Source organism: Neolamprologus multifasciatus, chromosome 6 (assembly GCF_963576455.1).
Source record: "Neolamprologus multifasciatus chromosome 6, fNeoMul1.2, whole genome shotgun sequence".
NCBI lineage: Eukaryota > Metazoa > Chordata > Actinopteri > Cichliformes > Cichlidae > Neolamprologus > Neolamprologus multifasciatus.
Genome location: NC_140444.1, coordinates 11,937,364 through 11,949,437, shown reverse-complemented (window position 1 = coordinate 11,949,437; position 12,074 = coordinate 11,937,364). Strand labels below are relative to the sequence as shown.

The following is a 12,074-nucleotide window of genomic DNA, read 5'->3' as shown; positions in this document are numbered from 1 at the left end:
TTTGTTGCAGAGCTAACACAGACAACGCGCATGCACGCACACACACATCAACGTTGCTCTGACTTCCCACGTTAAAGAGGGATTTCATTTGAAAATTCCGACTGGAAACTCAAATTCTGACTCCCAGCTTAATTTGGTATGCACCATTAGAATGACCAATTACCTTAATGTGCAAGTCTTCAGTCCCCTACTCTAGAGAGGTGTGTGGCAGAGCAGTTCATCTGCTAATTGGAAGGTTGGCGGTTTGATCCCTGGCTGCTTCAGTCTGCATCCTTGGGCGAGATACTAACCCCAAGTAGAAAAAGTGCTCGTTTGAATGGGTGTGAATGGGTAAATGAGGCAAGTTGTGTAAAGCGCCTTGAATGCTCAGAGTAAAAACAACCAGTATTTAACAACTAGTCCACCAGTTTTATGGTGGGGAGCTTTGGAGTCCTGTCCAAGTTATTGGTCCAGTGGATCCTGTGCATCATATCCTTAGGATATGATGCACCATTGCATCATATCCTTAGGATATGATGCAAATTTGTTCATGAATTTGTGCTGGTTGTTTGCTACTATTTTATCTATAAATTATTCTTCTTGGGCTCCAGTCCATCTTTTCTAATTCCTCAACCTGCCACACATCACATTACTCAGCTGTAAATCCTAGGACAAACACCACATGTGGAAAGCCAACTACCTGTTGGTACTCTTTGGTTGGTACAAAAAGCACTCTTTCCGTTCCTGTGAAATTCACACTTTGTTCTCAGAGCTTCAAAGACAAATTTGTAAAGAGATTTTATTCTGGGTAGGGATTCTATATTGGAAAATAAGTACTTATTACCTGGCATTTGTAAACAATTATGGTGATAGTCAGTAAGGCATAAAACATTACTATAAAAAGTTAATGAAGCTCCTTTCAACCAGTTGACTTTTTCCACAGGAAAAAAAGAAGAAAAAAAGGCTTTGGTTTTGGTTTTAAACCAAGTGGTAGCTTCCTGTTTTATTAAAGATCAGCATTACTAACACCAATCATCAGGCATGTCAGGTCAAAAGGGTAGTAGTGTTCATAAAAAAAAGAAAAGAAAAAAAGTAGGGATATCTTAAGGTTAATGACACAAGCCAAAATTAGCCAACTGACATCAAAAATGGTAACGAAGCACAAAAAGGAAAAATGTCGTGATGCACAGCATCTCCAAAAGATGAAAAGGTCAGTGTCTTTCAGTATTTAATGTATTTTATCCTCTTCCATGTTCTTTCAATAGCCTCTAAATAGGGCTGGGCGATATGACCCAAAATTCATATCTCGATATTTTTTACCTGGACTGCGATATAAGATATATATCTCGATTTTTTTATTTTATTTTAAAGCCATAAAGTAAGAACAAAAAAAGAGTTCTTAGTCAAAGCTGTGTCCCAGATGTCACACAGGCACTTTTATTAACATAGAGCATAGATGTACATAAAATTTACTCAAAAATAAATTATGAGCATTTATTAAATAATAATGCTCCATAAATAAAAGAAAACAATGTTGTTTTTGTGCATAACAAAAAGCTCACAATTGGGCAGTCAAAATGTAAACTAAAAGACGCTGAGCATAGTAACAAAGACAGATTTCACAGCTGCTCTGTTCCCAACTTCTACTGCGTGACTGACAGCATTGAGTTTGAAATCCTCTTCATAACCGCGTCTCTTAACAGGTGCCATTTATGGTCCTTATACACAGTAGGGTAATATTACGTTGAAGCACAGTACGTATCACTCCGCGAGGCTCCTCGGTAGCCGTAATGCTCCGACAATCCATCAAGCGGTGCAGCACCGTAGCTTACCAAAGTCGTACTAAAACATTTTTTTGACAGATTGCTGAGCGCTGTGTACCACATAAAATCGGTTCGCGGCCATCAAGCACAACCAGAATTCATACATAAGGCGCGCTATCAACTTTTGAGAAAATGAAAGGATTTTAGGCTGTGCAGCGCCTCTGGGCTGCATGGCGTTAGCGTGGTTAGCTCGTTAGCGTGGTTAGCTAGCTAACACGTTGACGGCGTCCAGCCCCACGCACGGGGCGATGCGCAGTAACTCGTTAACGGAGATTTGCCGTGTCCATCTTGTGGCTTCCTGCAGGTGAAGCGATGGGGGAGGAGGGGGAGTTGTGTTCAGTGAAGGAGGGGCGAGGCCAAGTAATGTTGCGTAAAGACAAAAGTGAATGAAAGAGAGGCAAACTTGCGGCTCCACAAGTATAGTTATAACGTAACATAGACTATATCGATATAAAGGATATTGTCACATCTTATATCTCGTATAAAAATATATCGATATTTTTTAAAAACTCGATATATCGCCCAGCTCTACCTCTAAACTTCTGTGTTGTCCAGTGCTTAAGTGGGTCCAGACGGTTGTGGATGGTGCTGCAATACTTGCACTTGGGATCAGGTTCACAAGACAAAGACAACATACAGTGTTAGGCCACACAGGCTGTGCAGGGAAACACAAGGAGCACTCTGCTTTGTACATCTGTGAGGTACTTTGATTTCAACCACATTCATTTTGTGCTTGGTGCCAAAGCACAAACAGGTGGGAGGTTCAGTCAAATGAGGAAGCGCAAAATTTACCTGTGGCAACGGGGATGCAGTCTGCTTTTACAAACATTTGAAAAAAGGGGGTCATTCTAAAGAGCTCACTGAATTTGAGTGAGGTACTGTAATAGGATGCCAGTCCTCAATAGGTCAGTTTGTGAAATAGATATTCTACAGGTTGACTCAGAACTTCCAGTATAACGCGGACACATGAGAGCTACAGCTTTGCATTATGTCCTCGCATTTCTTTGGCTAACATAAATACTACCCAGAACATATAAACACAATAATGTAGCTCATTAAACTTTTAAAAGTCGTACGGATTCAACAAAGGCTCAACTATAAAAAGTACCGAACTACAGAAGTTCCAGTTCCCTGTAACACATGACTCCTTAACTATGAGATCTAATATTAACCTGCCAAGGGATGCAGCTTCTTGGTGAAGACAACTTCAGAAACCTTTCCCATGAACTTTGACCTCACTAGCACAGTCTGTAAAAAAAGTGTTGGGAGAACCTAAATCATTATTGGTTTCACCCCACAAGACTCAGCTCACTGTGGCCAGGGTAAAATGGGAGCCTGGGGTTAGTGGGGTCCAGCCACTGCTGGGCAAAGATCAACCAATTTAGGGTACTTAACTGACGTCATTATCCAAGGGATTACTCAGAGGCTGGAGTGCTGCAGTTTTCTGCTGTGGACGTCTTTCATGCATGACTCCAACAATAACAGCAGCAGCAAATCAGCAAACCAGCAAACCACACGGCATCAATCTTTCTCTTTGGGAGCGTTTATTGCAATCTGATTGAGTAACAAGCTTGCAACATGAATGAAGATGTGAGAGAGAGGACTAAATGTCAGTCCCATGAAAACAAAATCCAACAGATCAAAATCCAAGCCTGGGGGGAAATTGAGGATTTGGAAGCCTTGTCTATGTAAATGTAATGCTTGAAAGACCTCAGTGCTGCCTAAATGCTCTCCACTGTAAACAAAAAAAATAATTTCACATTTACTTTTCCGGTTCAAAGATGATTTTGCTTTAAAACTACATGAGCACCTGCATTCAAGCTGAAATGTGTGCAGCCATTTTTTCAGCTCATGTGTTTGCCCGTCTATGTGGGACCCAGCCCAAAACACATTTGGTTTAATTTAGAGCTGGAACGCAGTATTCAATCAGACCCTAATCATGATCTCCAAAAAGACCAAAAAGCTTCAGCGCTTTCATTACTCACAATCTGATTTTCTTTATGGAGCAAGCCAACAGGTGACAATCCACAGACCTTCAGTGTGTACTTTCATATAAACAGTTAAGGCAAAGATTTTAAAAAAGGAACAAAACACAGACCGGGCACACATGCACAAAATCACCCCCAACAAAAAAGCAACACAAACACATGGACTGTGGTTGGGGATGAATTTCTTGAAAGCAAAATTAAGTTCAGCTGACATCGACAGCTGGAAACCATGTTGTATTACATAATTGTGGGAATAATACCCAAGCTATTTACCTAACACGCACATGCACACGCACACACTACAGAGAGCATAAGGAATAGAACCAGTGAGGTTGCTGAGGTTGATTGAGAGACCAGAAAAATACCCCCCTCAGCCTCAGCATTGGGGGATAAATTCTCTTGGATAGTTTTTTGGGACGTTGTTGAACTACATCGTCAAAGCACAATAAGTCAGATGTAAGTTATATCTAAAAACCTTGACTTGAGAGCAGGCATGTGGTGTCAAGTTCATGTGAATACAAAAAAATAAAAAAATATTTGTTAAAAAAAATGCCTAGGGAGAGGAAATCAAGGCCAGAAGGACCGCAAATCATTCGGCCTGAAGCACCAACATTTTCTTCAAGGGCCCAGCACACAAAGTCATTCCTGAAACAATGAGAAACCTCAGAGGAGACCAAACAAAGCCTGCAGCAAGGGTCCTTTTTTATTGCTTTCTCTGCAGACGAACTCTGCACAAATATTTGATTGGACATTTCAGGATTCATTGGAGCACCAAGGCCATCGCCATGGCAGCAAGTACAATGTGTATACACCTAATAATCTCCTCTGCAGAAGAACTGAATCTCAAAGCAGAACATTTTTCTGCTCCTGTTAAACCTCCACAAAGCAACAGTAACAGCGTATAAAGCTGCAGCTAGCAGTGCTTTGTATGTGCACATTCAGCCTCATCGTCAAGAACTCACCAGATTTTAAGTCAAAGTTTAAAAATATTTTGATGTTGGTTTAAGGCTCAATGAGAGGATGAATACCAATTTCAATAATTAAAACAAAATTATCCAAGACAGAAGCAAGATTTGACATGCTTGGCCGTTATCTAGCATTAGAGCATTTGAAACCCCAAATGTATGATTTTCAAAAACAAACAGTCTGTTGAGGTTGTGCAATGCAGTGCGCACTACTGCACCTAGTGTGGATTACGGTATTTTTCGTTCAGTCTGGACGATAAAGGTGAGGCAGCCAACAAAGACAAACCTGTGAGGACTATTTGCTCACTATTATGTAAGCAATGTGCACCACGCTGAAGACAACAGGAAGAGATTAGTGAAGAAACGTACAGTCTGTGAGCTCAGTGGCTGTATGCAGTAACACTGCAGAGGCAGGTGTGTTCCTGATGTGAATCAGACTTTATTACTTCAGCACTGAAAGACAAATGTGACAGCAAGTCAGACAAAACGCAGGTCAGCTCTAAGCTTTGTAACCTACGCACATCTAAGTTTACATTTGCATACACTTTGCTGCACTGATGGGTAGCTTGAGATCTTACTGTAGCTCAAAAAGAACTGCAGCGCAAACATGACTCAACTTGGCCCTAAATTTCCTTCACAAACAGCGTGAGAGCTCTTGGATAAGCTGCAGAGCATTTGAGGAAAAAAAAAAAAAAAAAAAAAAATCAGTTGTGTTGAAATCAGAGACTGTTGATCTGAAATGGTGTACAGATTTCTGTGATTCAGTTCTTGAGAAGAAAGGGAAAACAAGTAGAAATGATCCATAACCTCGAGGCATAAAAGGCAGTGCCTTGATCATGGAAAACGCCTAAAGCTATATAAATCTAATGAAGTGAAGCAAATGTAAGCAGAAATTTCAGGGAAGACAAAAAAAAAAAAAAGGACAAAAAAAGAAAGTGAGCAAAGCGCAACAAAACCACCAGTTTTCCCAGTCAGTCAGTCATTTATCCAACCATGAAAGGGGGCCTTTCATAGGAATACCCGGAAAAACAGTCCGAAATAGAAACAAGCTGCTCCTAATGGCTCCTTATCGCTGTTCAGTCGACAGTAAACAGATATCTATGAAAAGAGATTCACGAGAGCACTTGACTGCATCACTCCTTCCCCTCAAGGGAAAAAGGAACCACAAGAAAATAAAGCAACTTTTTAAATCCTTAACCTTAAACTAAAATTTCATATTATGTAAGAGACCAAGGTAATAACTCATGCCTTATCAATACAGCCCAGATGCAAAAATCCCAGCCCCCTCTACAAACTACAAGCACATGAACCTACCCCCTACCACCTTCCCATGAAGCATGCTGACACTTGAGAGGGCGGCACCTCTCTTAAGCACACAGAAAGCCATCTCGGGTGCATTCAAAGCTCCCAGCTCTATTCTTCTCCGCAGTAAAAGAACTCCCAATTTGAAAGGAGGGAATCGGGCCTCTGCTATTCCATTTAGCATGCCAGACAAGTCTCTGAATCAACCGTAAACTTCCTAATGCGTAATGAACTTTTGTGAAGAAGATACCAAGAAGGACAGTGCATGCCTCAACTTAAAAAGAAAAAAATGAAACAAAAACATGAGTTTAACACTGATGCGCACACTTTCCTTTGCTGCGGTCAGCTCTAGGGAATGACAGAACTGCAGAGCAGAAACATGAAGGGACAGCAGTGATACAGCCACTCTTACGAAGGGGAACACAGCATCCATTCAGTCACAGAAAATACAAAGATGTGCACAAAACACGCAATAAAAAGCTACAGTTGTGGAGAATCTTCAGTACGAACCTGCTGCCGCCAAATCTTTCTCTTCAGACAGCTGCGATCCACCTGCGCTACAGCGAGTATGCTGCCGCTACTGCTCTCCCTCTCTCTAACACGCCTCTCCCATTGAAGCCGAATGCAGTGTAAAACTGTTGCGTCGTCTGCCCTCTTTCTTTCACGCTCCTCCTACAGCATCTTTCCCCCACTTCCTGGAGTTGCTCTTTCTTCCCTACTTAAGCAGGACGCACTCTGGTACATCTGGCAGAAAATACGACGCATCTGCTGCAGGAGCTGCAGAGGACTGGCCAGCATGCAGAGAGAAGGGGGCTCTGTGAATTCAGCAGGAGGCTGATAGTGACGGAGGGGTTGAATGTGGAAGGGGGGAGGGGGGAGATGACAGGGTCATTCGCCCCCAGGGGTGCTTCAGAGATCTTTTGTGAAAAAGGCCCAAGACCTCCAAAAGGTGTTTTTTTTTAAGCCATTCCTTCTTTCAAACATTTGTATAGACTTGATAACACTTGATAACAAAGTGAGTAATGCATAAGACGGATACTTTAGATGGTTGTGCAATAAATTAAGCTCACTCCTTCCATTTTTCCTCCTCCCAGTCCCCATTTAACTTCCTTGAAACTTATTAAAACACTCATTTGTATTTATTTTTTTAGTTCACAAATGACTCTCTCCTATACTTCCAGTGTTGCCAAATCTTCCCCCTTCCTGCACTACACAGTCCCTCCCTCCTCATTAATCCTCCTGATGGCATCCAGCACTTGCTCTGATAGCAGCTCAACTGCCTCCTCATGTGAGGAATCTCCTTTGACACAAAAGAGTTTGGAGGAGCGTTTGATCATATAAAGAAAGGAGGGAGGAGTTGCCATTTAGATTTGGCTTTTTAGTTTAGAAATACAATAATGTGCCAAATCGGTCCTTGGCTTTTAAATGAATAGTTGGATAGCAAGTAAAAGCCTTAATATTTAATGATGACGAACACAGACAGAGAGACAGAGAGAGATGTTAAAAACAACAACAAGTACTGCACCTGCACCGCTCATGTTCTGACTTCACCCTGGCAGGGTTATCCATGCAAATGAGGACTCATCTTAACCTTCACACTATCCTGACTTCCGTGACTGTGAAGAATCTGTTGCACTCACTTGCATTCCCATGTACTGCACACAACAGATCTTTAAAACGGAACCATTGTGCTCCTTTTCATAGCAATTATTTTAGCTTTGCATGATTGACAGTTCAAAACACTGAACTGTTGTGCACTTTATTCTTTATCAAAAACATTTATCTCCTTACTTTATTGTTTCATTTGTACTTCTATGGTTAATCCATATAGAGCCGACAAAGTAGACTATACAAGTTGAAGATTCCATTGCAAAACATGAGTGGCAATGACTGCAACGTGTAGATACATTTCTAAGGATGTGCACTTTAGGATATGATATGGTTTTAGAAGAGTTTGACGTCATGACGCGCCTACAGCAATGATTTAATAGAAGTATAATAGTATCCATTTAACTTCCTCTTAAATGGTTACTCCTCAGAAAGTTTGACTGGCAGGTTGGCGAGCCACGTTGGCCATATTTGTGATAGCCACTCAGTCACATCATAAAGTGCACTTAAAGCAGTCTAAAACCTGAGTTTTGGGGTTATTTGCACTTAAATGGTTAAACGTGATCATATGACATAAAATCAGGAAACGCTTAATCTGTCCCCTTTCAAGATTTTCATTATTAAGATGTGGAAAAGCATCATGCATGAGACGTATTCTAAGGACTGCACAGCAATGCTAAAATGGGCCTCGTGTGACATTCCAACTTCCATCATGTATAGGAAATTGTTGGGGTGTCTAATTTATGGTTTGTCAGAGAAACAAACAAATGCAAATGAATATTTAATTGGTGCTTCTGTGGAAAATGCTTCCATTTGGAGGGTAAAACCTTGGCCTTATTGCTGGCAAACCCAAGGAGGCAATAATTATAGGAAACAAAAATACAAGTCCATACCAGCACAAGAAGCAAATGAGCCAGTTGAGCCTATAAATCAATTTGAAATCAATTATTCGAGCAGAGAGCATGGGATTTATGGGAGAAACAGCCCCAGCAAGCTACTGTATATGCAGCTGTCAGTCTCTGGGGCAGGGATTCCCTGCTTGCTCTGCTGGTCTGTGCGGTGAGTGTGGTTTTACGTTTGTCAAACTGTGCCTCGGACGAGCGGATCAATCGCTTGCGGCTGAAAGCAGTGAATCCCCACACTGGAAACTATTTCTAAGGAGTAGTGTGTTTAAACTGGTTCACATCTTCAGCATTCATTTCTCTGCAATGAACGCCTCATACATGTATTTGTTAAAACTGCATGTTTCTCACAATAAGCCACACATCCATCACCACAACCTTCCCAGACTGGACATACCCACAAAATAAACAACACCGCGGGAGCTGAACACTTGTGTAAGGACCCGGCAGTCTCCGTAGGTAAAAAAGGGGCACACATCTGCCTTATTTATGGGATTGATGGCTAGTTCTGTGAATGCTATTTTGCTACTAAGCACTCATGTGTAAAGCAGCATGAACGGCTCTAACATGGCAATAAAGGTGTAAATCTAGGCTGGTGTGTATCTGTGTTTGCACACCTGTCATCTGTGCATATAAACTGACCAACGCTACATTGCTTGGCTGTCAGTATCAGTCCATTAATCTTGATTTAGCACATAATATTCCTCAGCTCAGAACTGCAGACTCGACCACCAGACAGCTAAGCGCGTTTACATGAATGTCCATGATCCTAATAGTTCACCTCACTGACTGAGCATAGATGGGACACATTTCAAGGGCTCCATCTACATTTAAAGGAAAAGGGAGAAACAACGTATACCTCACTTTGCCACAGTACATGTGAAGCTCATTAACAGCAACTGTTTGATAAGCAGAGAAAGAGGAAACAGACAGTACTCTCCTCCTACTAACAATTTTTTCACAAACCTGCTGATGGTATCGAAGTAAATAGGCACTATTTTTCCTGCCAACATCAAAATCAGAGGTCCACCGCCAGTATCCTTAAGCTTTTACTCCCAGGATTTTTCATCCTCTCTAATCTGGACCACTATTTTGCATTTGAGAACACTGTTGACATTGCACTGGAATGCCATATTTGCCATTTGTTCCATCTTGAGCCACAATAAATGATTCAGCAGTTCTTTCCACTGCTACATGTGACTAATATGCAGCATTTCCTCATCGAAAACAACACAGTTTTGGCCAAGGGCTGTACAAACTACTGGCATAACTAAAGCATCACAAAGAAATTCTTTGAATGTAATAAGAATGTACTCGTTTGAAAAGAATGCAAAGTATGGATATAAATCAGATTAAACGCCTAGAAAAAGAGAGAAGGAAAAAAAAGTGAACATCTCTCCCCAGAATTTAACTTGAGTAAATAAACCCAGTCTACTCCCTGCAAACCCAAGAGGATACCAAAGCAACGCAAGTGCTGACGCAAGCTTAAATCCCTTGAAAACCCCGAGGAAGTGCAAGGATTCACCTGCAGAGTTTGCAGTGGTCTACTGGCTTGTGTCCAACATTAGAAATAAAGCATGGCTGAGAAAAAGCGAAGCAGTTACAGGGATTTATTGTGTATGCTGTAGCAAAATATGAGGCGTGTGTTGTCAAACGACTCGGGTAATTAATGCAGAAAGCTGCCATCTACAGTGGAAAATAATGTCTGTGTATGAAGCATAGAAAGGGCTGATACATGTGTCAGCAGCATAATCGCTTAACATAAAATAATCTCCTAATAAGCCAATGAAGTTTCTTCTCATTTAGCCATATACGGTTGGCACCCTTTTAATAAATTATTCATTAGTAAAATATTACTTGTCTTATAACTGTTATAATTAAACCTGACAAATAGGCCCCAGGCTTTATTAATCACCCAGACGTATTTTTTCCTTGTTTGTTCACAGACTCAGATGAACCGTGTCCTGAGACGACCTTCTCCCCCTGAATGAGGTGTGGAGACTCTTTGTCTATGTGGGGGAGGGACTGGGGGAGGGGGGCTCCGTTTAGTTCCCTGGGTTGACTGCAACATCATGTGACAGGAGTAAACATGGTGACTCACTAATGAGTCCGCGTCTGGCACAAGGTCAGGAGGTGCATATTACGGTCAAAAGATATATTTTGACGGGGGTTTGAACTCCACAGCGTGAACCTCAGTTTAATCGACTTCTTAGAATAGCACTAAAGCTATGCTGTTAACAGACCAGATCGGTTAAACACATACTACTACCATGCGAAGAAATTACGCAACATGTTAAATTACTTTAACATGTTGTCAAAAAAAAAAAAAAAAAAGTGAGCTATAGCAAAAACACCCACAAAATGTAATATATGCTGGAAAATATTACAATTTAATTCCATCTCCCAGTGCGGTCCAGAGGGAGCAGTTTTGACATGAAGCAGATCTCAGCCATAACTGAAAGGACTGAGAGGCCCAGCCTTCAAGTCTGACTTAAACGGCGACACGAAGGGAGAGATTCAGACAAACACAAATCACTGCCAAACATCGTTACTTACAACACCCACTCCACGGCACATTTCCACTGCCAGCTGCCAGATTCAGTTACAAAAATATTAAATAAAAACAACCTCTTATTTTATTTTATTTTAAAATCTGTCCCACATTGTAAATTAATTTCGGATGAGCTATTGGAAAAAAAACAAAACAAAACAAAACAAAACAAAACAAAACAAAAACTGGATTGAACACTTTCAGATGTTTTATGTATGATGACCAGAGATGGGCAACGCGTTACTGTAATCCGACTACTTTTTTTGAGTAACGAGTAAAGGGATTACTATTGCAAAAACGGTAATTCAATTTCTTGCGAGAGTGTCTCATGACAATGACGTAAGCGAGTGCGACGTTCGTGGCAACAGCTATGTGCAGATCAACAATGGATACTATATCGAGTGCAGGAGAGAGTATGAGCGTGCAGCGTTTAAAGCGTGGAAGTACTGACCTTACTTTGAGTTTGATTCCATAAAAAGTGACAAAAACATTAGTGGACGCTGTTCACTGCGTGGGAAGGAAACTTCTTTTTACAGCGAAAAAAAACCCCTAAACTTCCAAGCAAACACCGAGTGCGCTACGACATAATGGGAAATTCAGAGAGAAACTCGCGGATTCTTCAACTGACCGCTGCGGCACACCTGCACCAGGGCACACCTCCGCCTATCCCACTCCTGCTTTACAGGTGAAAATAGAGCAACAGGACCGCTAGTCTTTGATTTTATTTATTTTCTGCTGTGTTTTACTTGCATTTATTTGAAAGACTGAGTGTAAACACACAAAAAAAACATATTTTATGTGCTGGAATGTGCAGAAAATAGGTTTAAATGTTAAACAAATTTCTTCCAGTCAGTGAATGTTGCATATAATTTAATTTTTGCTTGATGCATAAAGTTAAGATTAAAACTGATAAAACAAGTTTTAAAAAGAGACTTTTCCATTTGATTACATTTTGT

The 12,074-nt window shown here is 41.0% G+C and overlaps 1 protein-coding gene across 5 annotated transcripts in view; it reads right to left on the bottom strand.

The window, feature by feature from the left end:
* add3a (adducin 3 (gamma) a) overlaps positions 1-12,074 on the bottom strand; it is a 104,214-nt gene that overhangs the window by 65,560 nt on the left and 26,580 nt on the right. Inside the window, exon 1 of one of the 5 annotated variants that reach the window (XM_085163518.1) lies at positions 6,568-10,294. The exons of the other annotated variants lie outside the window; for them this stretch is intronic. The gene's annotated coding sequence lies outside the window, so the exon portion shown is untranslated. Of the gene's footprint in view, positions 1-6,567; positions 10,295-12,074 lie in introns of those variants that run through there. 5 annotated transcript variants of the gene reach the window in all.